The sequence below is a fragment of the Chrysemys picta genome, chromosome 4 (genome assembly GCF_011386835.1).
Source record: "Chrysemys picta bellii isolate R12L10 chromosome 4, ASM1138683v2, whole genome shotgun sequence".
Lineage (NCBI taxonomy): Eukaryota > Metazoa > Chordata > Testudines > Emydidae > Chrysemys > Chrysemys picta.
The window spans coordinates 7,535,783-7,544,220 of NC_088794.1; the positions used below are offsets into that span (position 1 = coordinate 7,535,783).

The window sequence follows — 8,438 nt, forward strand, 5'->3', positions numbered from 1 at the left end:
AATCCACAGCTTCCTCCCTGCTCCATTACCAAGCCGGACCTCCCTTTCTCCCTGGCTCAGACCAGTGCTGGGCCCCTAGCCAAGTATCCTGCCTCCAGCTCTGCCCAAAGCCAGCTGCAGCAGGGGGATGGTGCGAGAAACACAGTGGCCAACTCTCACCTGGGTAAATAAGCACCCCGACGGTCATAAGAAGCCCAAACACAAGGTAATCCCATTTCAAAACAAGCCAATCCCTAAGAACCCCAACACTGTATGAGACTAGACCTCCCCAACCCCCCGACATGCAGTCTGGGACGGTGTTGGGCCCGCTGTGCACCCCGACTCTCTCCCCCCCCCTTTGCCCCTGCTTGCCAGGAGCGGATCAAACAAACAAACAAAAAAGAAGCAGCAGCACCAACAAGCTACAACAAGCCAAAAACTAGCCAACAAGCAACTCACAAGCCAATTAAGCCAAAAACAAGCCCAATTTCTGCAATGGGGGAAGGGATAGCTCAGTGGTTTGAGTATTGGCCTGCTAAACCCAGGGTTGCAAGTTCAATCCTTGAGGGGGCCACTTAGGGATCTGGAGCAAAATCAGTACTTGGTCCTGCTAGTGAAGGCAGGGGGCTGGACTCAATGACCTTTCAAGGTCCCTTCCAGTTCTAGGAGATAGGATATCTCCATAAATTTATTTACAATGGGCACTTTGGGAAGAGTTCCCCACCCAGGGGGGAAATTCCTTCATAGATCTGTAGAGATGAACTGAAGGCACCATCGGATCATCTACGCTGACCTCCTGAATAGCTCGGGCCAAAGATTTTCACCCCGTCACCCCTGTACTGAGCCCAGTCGCTTCTCTTTGGCCAAAGCATCTTCCAGACCAGCCTCCTGTCTGGTTTGGATGCCGTCAAAGGACAGCAAATACATCATGCCCCTGGGGAGTGTGTTCCCATGGTTAATCATGCGCACGGGTAAAAACTGGCACCCAGGGGCGCTGGAACGGGGCGGGGGGGGATCAAGGGGCCATGGCCCTCCCACTTTTCACCACAGTCCCAGCTCCCTGCCCCTCTTCTTCTCCCCGAGGCCCTGCCCCCCGCAGCCAGGCCAGAAACTGGAGCCTGGCCTGGGTAAGAGTGGCCAGGCAGCTGTGGGGAGCCCAGACCCCTCCACCTGCCCAGCGTGGGGGGCCTGAGAGCAGCCCCCAGCCCCCATTCCCAGGGCAGATGGAAGGTCTCTGGCTCCCTACAGCTGCCCGGGCGGCTCTTACCATGGCCCGGCTGCGGTTCTTTGGCCCCCAAGGCCCCACCCCCAGCCAGGCCAGAAGCCAGAGCCAGGTCGGAGTAAGAGCCATGTGGTCAGCTGTGAGGAGCTGCAGACTCTCCATCTGCCCTGGGTGGGGGACACAGGGGGTGGGGACACAGGCCGGGGGCTACTCTCAGGCCCCACAACCCCAGGTAGGTGGAGGGGCCCAGGATCCCCGACGCAGCTACAGTTTTCAGCTTGGTTGGGGGCAGGGCCTCAGGGGGAAGAGGAGGGGCAGGGTGGGACCATGGAGTGGGGGTCTCTGGCCCTCCCACTTTTAGGAAGAATCCCTGGTGCCTTGTTTCTAATTGGAGTTTGTCTGGGCTTAACTTCCTCCCATTCATTCTTGTTCCACCTTTCTCCTCTAGGTGAAAGGGCCTTTTCATACCTGGTGTTGTCTCCCCTTGAAAGTACTGATTGTTGGGGTTTGCTTTCGAATATTGATGAGATGTCAAATAACCAATCCTCAATCAGCTTTATTAGTCAGAGACAAAAAAGCCCCACCCAGAAAGGAAAGGGTTACAGCCAGAAAGGAAAGGGTTAACCCTTTATCACTCTGATCTGGGAAGCAGAGACTCCTCTGTTTTCTCCAGCAACATTCAATCTTCTCCAGAATCGTCAGCTTCACCCTCCTTGTGTCTATACCTCAGTTGTTTACAACAAAGAAAGGCTTCACCCAGTTTTTAATCAGTTTCTTATCTTGTTTTGAACACAGGTTTCCAGATGTCAGCAAACCCAGCCGGATCCTGCCCTAGCCCCAGGTGAGCCTGCATATTGGTCAAGCATCAATAAAACCATCTCTCTCCTTACCAAGCTGTACAGACTGTACCCGGCCCGCTAGCATATTTGGCAAACTTCAGCACAACATTGAGTATCGGACAGGTCCTGCGTGCACAAAGAACTGGGATTACACACAGTTCACTGCAGGCTTGGCCTCAGTGAAAAGCATGCTGGGAATCTGATTCACAGTTACACACTGTTAGCATAAGTATAAAGAATATAAAGCCTGATAGATAGATATGTAGTGCCCCCTCTCCACCCGGTTACCTTCTTGAATGCCAATCTGCTTACAGGTTTTGATGGACAAGTCTGGGTCCTTCTGGATCCCGCCACCCACTCAGCAGGGTGTATCTTCTTTATTTTTCACTATGAATTTATTTGGCAGTGACTCCACCCCCCTCGCTTCTTCCTGGCAGGGTCACCAGGGCAGCTTGGGAGGGAAATTCTAACCACAGGGTAATCCCCACGTACTTGCCAGATAGTTGGAGACTTCCAAGAAATAACACAAACACATAGAGTATATTCAACACAATAATTATATTAAACAGGAGACAAATATAACATAACAGGGTAAAACACTATTCTTAGGGTCACCGGTGCCCATGCTGCTAATATCTGTGACTTTCCTCAGTCACGTGACTTGATGTAGCAAATGTAAGATTAGTGTCCCGTTGTTGTACGTGTACTTTGTTGGGGCCCTTGATGACCGATGACCACAAAATTCTTCTCTGCAGTGGTTTAGCAGTGTGGCTGACTGGGCTCATTACGGCCCAAAGGACGCACAAGTGGGAGAAGGTGGTGGCACCGGTCTTTTCCCGGTCGGGGGGCTGAGGTGGGCCTTAGGCCCCCCCGCCACAGGGCCCCTCCTCTCCTCCTCTCCCCCTGAGGCCCTGCTCCCTGGCTAGGCCAAAAGCCACTTTGGGGAGCCCCAGACTGTCCACTTGCCCTGGGCGGCACGCCCTCAGGGATGGAGACACAGGCTGGGGGCTGCTCTCAGGCACCCCACCCAGGGCAGGTGAGGGTCCGGGCAGGGCTCCCCACAGTGGCCCAGGCTCCATGGGCAGCCCTTACCACAGCCCAGCTCTGGCCAGGGGTGGGGACTTGGGGGAAAGAGGAGGAGCGGGAGGCGAGACCACAGTTCCGGTGCTGGTGGCCCCCCCACTTTCTTCTTCACAGGTTCTGGCGCTCCTGCGGGGGGCCCCAAATTGGCTGGGACCCCTGGACACGTTAATCTGCCACTGACCAAAGTCAGGCCATGTATTAAAGCAGAGGCTTACAAGTTCACTGTCCGGTATATGAACTTAGCTAAGGTACTGCTAGCATTGCTAAAACACAGGCACTCCTCAGAAGTACTAGGCACCGGGGATGATTAGCACAGGCACGTCCTGACCTAGCACAAGATAAGAGGGTTTGGCAGCAGTGATGAATAGGGATGTTGTGCCTGAAACATCAGGGTAGTAGAAAGAGCCTGGAACCTGGGGCCTGGTGCAAGGCCTGAAGCCTGAACCAAAGTCAGCAAAAGTTATGCTACGAGAAAAAGTCAGGCAGACGTTTGCCTGAAAGTTCATTGTCTGGTACATGAACTTGGCACCTAAGTTCTCTCTAAGCTGCACGGTCGCTGCCTCTTAAGCCCCACGCAGGGGCTCAGGGCTGTGGTGGGGAGAGATGCCTCTCCTCCAGCACGGACCTGCCGCAGCGGGGAGAGGTGTCCCTGGCCCCTCCACGCCGTCCCCAGTGTGGATCTGCCCCAGACTTGCCATAGTGGGGGGAGAGGAGCCCCTTCCCTGGCCCAGCCCAGGCTGCACCCCGAACTCCTCATCCCCAGCCTTACCCCAGAGCCTGCACCCCCAGCCAGAGCACTCCCTCCCTCCCCCGCACCCCAACTCTCTGCCCCAGCTCTGAGCCCCCTCCCACACTCTGAACCCTTCAGCCCCACCCCACCACATCAATTCTATGTGCAGCAATATGAAGGTGATGTGTCACACATCACCTCTATATTGGTGCACATAGCAAAATTCAATCCTCACGTGGATGTAAGAAATTAGAGGCAACACTGCTTGGCACAGACACTGTTAGCCTTGCTAAAACACATTGAGTATGTAAACACATTCCAGCAGGCCAGCACAAGTACATCATAACCCAGCACATGATAAGATGGTTTGGCAGAAATAAAGAAGAGGGATGTTTTGTCTGAGACTTCAGGAGAAAGGTAAGAAACATGGATTGGTAAATCAGATAAAGGAGAAAACGGTAGGGTTAACAGAGCACCTTAGGGGACAGGAGATGTGACGTGATCACAGAGGAGTGGATAAAAAAGAATTTCCAAGCAAAAAACTGAGAGTAAGCAGGTTAACACCTAAAACTGATGCAGTCGCACATGGAGTTGTCCAGAAACAGTTAACTGCAGCAGAGAAGGGCCCTCCTGCAATCCATTTGGCATGTTGACGAAAAGCAATAAATTCAGGTTTTGCAAGAGCAGATGACCCCTACTTTCATCCCAGAATCAGGATAAAAGCCAGGGATACGGGTTCCCAACCGCTTTAACCCTCAGAGTCCCACTCCTTGCTCAGAGCTAATAGTATAACCTTTCTCAAATATTTTTACATACCAGTTTGATTTTCCTTTATTTCCTTTCTGTTTGCTAACCTTGCTGCTGCTGCCTGTACTTTAGGATACTTTGACAGAGTTAATTAACCTCTCCTGGCTCAGGTCTCCCTCCCTCTCTCCCTCTTCCCCTACTTCTGCTCACTTCTGTCCTCTGTTTTAAAGGTTAAAACTTATAGTTATTACAGAAACCTCTATCGCTGAAAAAGACAAACACCTGAAAACTAGACAAAACAAAAGGCCAACAAAGAGAAAACAAAGTAAAAGCTTACTTTAAATAAGCCCAGTAAATTAACCATTTTAACCCTTCAGGAATGCCACAGCTGGAATTACTCTGAACTTTCTTGACGATATGGTTCCCAAGCAACAGAAATGCAGACTTTGCTTCTAATCCTAACTACTGACCACTATTTGAAACATGTTTTCCTTATTTCCATAGAGTAGAGTTTTTTAATGCCTTAAATTACTAAATTAATACAACAAAGTGTGCAAATAACTTCATATGAATTGTTATCAATTCTTATGAAAAGTGTTAAATAAAAAGATAATAACTTGCTTATATAGATGTTGTTGCCTGGTTTTTAGATTATGAATTAATTATATTGATTACTTAAGAATTTTTAGTTATTACTTTGAGGGTTGACAGGCTTTTGCCCCAAGATCAGGCCCAGTATTATTTAAATTATTATATAGTTGGGAACCCTGATATGCACAGTTGCAACACTCACACTATAGGAACTTTTTTATATTTACAAATATAGTTTTTTAATACATTTAGCACAGTCACAAACATTCCAACTTAGTAAGATAGACAGAGATACTACAGAATGTACATCTGCACATTTATATACTTAAACCATTTTTTGTAGAACCTGAAATGTTAGCCAATATTTTTTTTTGGTTACCGTTACCTTTTTTATTATTACCAGTGGGCATTATTTTGGCACTTTCCAGTACTACATTTTTGTTTATTGCCCCTAGGCTGGGATGCCACTTTTACAATATGTTACGCTGATGCCGGTATGTTTGATGTATATTTAGTAGGGGATTTTTTTTAAATTTGTATTTTTTTACCTTACTAATGTTGGAGTGGGTTTTTTATAGGTTAGTATATTAATGATTTTAACTTTTTATTAGGGCTGTCGATTAGCCTCAGTTAACTCACGCGATTAACTCAAAAAAGGAATGGCAGTACAGGTCTGTCTCGTCTTACGCTGGGGTTACGTTCTGCAGTCAGCGCCTAAAGCGAAAATCGTGTATAGTCAAAATTACATTGAGTGTAATGGCGGGCGGAATCGCCCCTACTACAGAAACAGTATTTAAATTGTTATTTTTCTCTTTTCTTTGTTTTGGTTTTTTTGTTTTTGCTGACCGCGTAAAGCTGAAATAGCGCATGTTAAATGCGCCTAAGATGCGACAGACTTGTATACAAAAACCTGTAGGAGAACACTTCAGTCTCCCTGGACACACAATAGCGGATTTAAAGGTAGCCATCCTGCAGCAAAAAAACTTCAGGACCAGACTTCAAAGAGAAACTGCTGAACTTCAGTTCATCTGCAAATTTGACACCATCAGCTCAGGATTAAACAAAGATTGTGAATGGGTAGCCAACTACAAAAGCAGTTTCTCCTCCCTTGGTGTTCACACCACAACTGCTAGAAGAGGGCCTCATCCTCCCTGATTGAACTAACCTTGTTATCTCTAGCCTGACTCACTCTTGCTTGCATATTTATACCTGCCTGTGGACATTTCCATTACATGCATCTGATGATGTGGGTATTCACCCATGAAAGCTCATGCTCCAATACCTCTGTTAATCTATAAGGTGCCACAGGACTCTTTGCTGCTTTTACAGATCCAGACTAACACGGCTACAGTGGGCTGTAGTCCACGAAAGCTTATGCTCTAATAAATTTGTTAGTCTCTAAGGTGCCACAAGTACTCCTGTTCTTCTTTTTGCGGATACAGACTAACACGGCTGCTACTCTGAAACGGCTACCCCTCTGATACTCAAAAAAATTAATCACGATTAAAAAAATGAATCACAGTTTTAATCGCACTGTTCGACAATACAATACCAATTGAAATTTATTCAATTTTTTAGATTTTTTTTCTACATTTTCAAACATATTGATTTCACTTCCAACACAGAATACAAAGTGTACAGTGCTCACTTGATATTATTATTTTTGATTACAAATATTTGTACTGTCAAAATGATAAACGGGAAATAATATTCTTCAGTTCAGTACATGCAAGTACTGTAGTGCAGTCTCTTTCTCGTGAAAGTGCAACCCTCTTGTGATTAGGTATTGCATTTGTTATTTCTGTTATAATTGGATAGTTTGTTTTTTTCCAAGTTCCAAGTTGTGGTGTACCTAGTAAGTTTAAAAGGGTATGAACTTAGGAAAGCCCCTGTGCATCCTCTATGTTAAAGGTCATAGCCATATATGGATCTAATGCTTTATCTTATCACCATTTATTTTGGTGAAAGGTCCCAAATATAAGTATGCTAACATTGCCTTAGCTCAACATACAGGATGTGGCCTGTAGGTCCCTGGTGTTACAGCCAAAATATACTTTAATATAAACCTATAAACCTATTTTAGTAAAACAAATAATTAAACCCATAAGAAAATAAGAAACGTAGAAGAAAAGATATATAGGCAAGCAAGCAGGCTAGCCTTAGATGTATCTTATGTACCTGTTGTGACGTTGCACTCTATATGATTTTATGAAAGTATGCTGAGGAGTGTGAATATAATGTAACTAAAATATGCTTCATGCAAAAGGTGTCTTGTAAGGTATCGTTACGAAGCTTATAATCTACTGAGTGTGTTCATCCTATTTGTATGAATGTATCATTCTTGTATCTGAAACTAGAAGTATGAAATATAACTCTGAGGGCCTATTGTAATTATGCAAAATGTGGGCCATTAATGGTGGTTTGGAATCTTGATGGCTCCCATCAACCAAGACAATTGACTGTAGATGGCTCTGTTTTACTTGTAAGTCTTCCTGTATACATGTGTGCTGGAAAGTGGGTAATGAAGTCTTACAGTGACATGTGATCATGTCACCTGAACTGGAATCCATCTTTAACCTGGTGTTTTTCCATTGAGAAAGAGGGGTGGAACCCAGAGGGACAAAGGATTCCCGCCTTATGCAAAAGATATATAAGTGGGTGGAATAGAACAAATGTGGCAGCCATCAGGAGAAATCCCCTAGCTACCACCTGAGCTGGAACAAGGGCTGTACCAGGGGAAAGGATTGTGCCCGCACTAGAAAGGCGTCCAGTCTGTGAAAGAAACTTATTGAAACATCTCTGAGGGTGAGATTTTATCTGTATTCAGTTTTATTACTGTACTAGACTTAGACTTGCGTGTTTTATTTTATTTTGCTTGGTAATTCACTTTGTTCTGTCTGTTACTACTTGGAACCACTTAAATCCTACTTTCTGTATTTAATAAAATCACTTTTTACTTATTAATTAACCCAGAGTATGTATTAATACCTGTGTGTGTGGGGGCAAACAGCTGTGCATATCTCTCTATCAGTGTTATAGAGGGAGAACAATTTATGAGTTTACCCTATAGAAGCTCTATACAGGGTAAAACGGATTTATTTGGGTTTAGACCCCACTGGGAGTTGGGCATCTGAGTGTTAATGACAGGAACACTTCTGTAAGCTGCTTTCAGTTTAAGCCTAGAGCTGTTAGAAGATGTGGTTCAGACCTGGGTCTGGGTTTGTATCAGGCTAGCGAGTCTGGCTCA

The 8,438-nt window shown here is 46.0% G+C and overlaps 1 long non-coding RNA gene across 3 annotated transcripts; it reads left to right on the forward strand.

Moving 5' to 3' along the window:
• Positions 1-25: 25 nt before the first annotated feature.
• On the forward strand, positions 26-8,153 carry LOC135983341 (uncharacterized). 3 transcript variants are annotated; one of them, XR_010600928.1, is made up of 3 exons: positions 26-163; positions 1,997-4,270; positions 6,047-8,153. It is a non-coding gene; the product is annotated as an uncharacterized LOC135983341 (long non-coding RNA). The 3 variants fall into 3 exon arrangements; XR_010600926.1 differs by having other exon boundaries at positions 92-205; XR_010600927.1 differs by having other exon boundaries at positions 92-205; positions 1,997-2,042.
• The last annotated feature ends 285 nt before the right edge of the window (positions 8,154-8,438 follow it).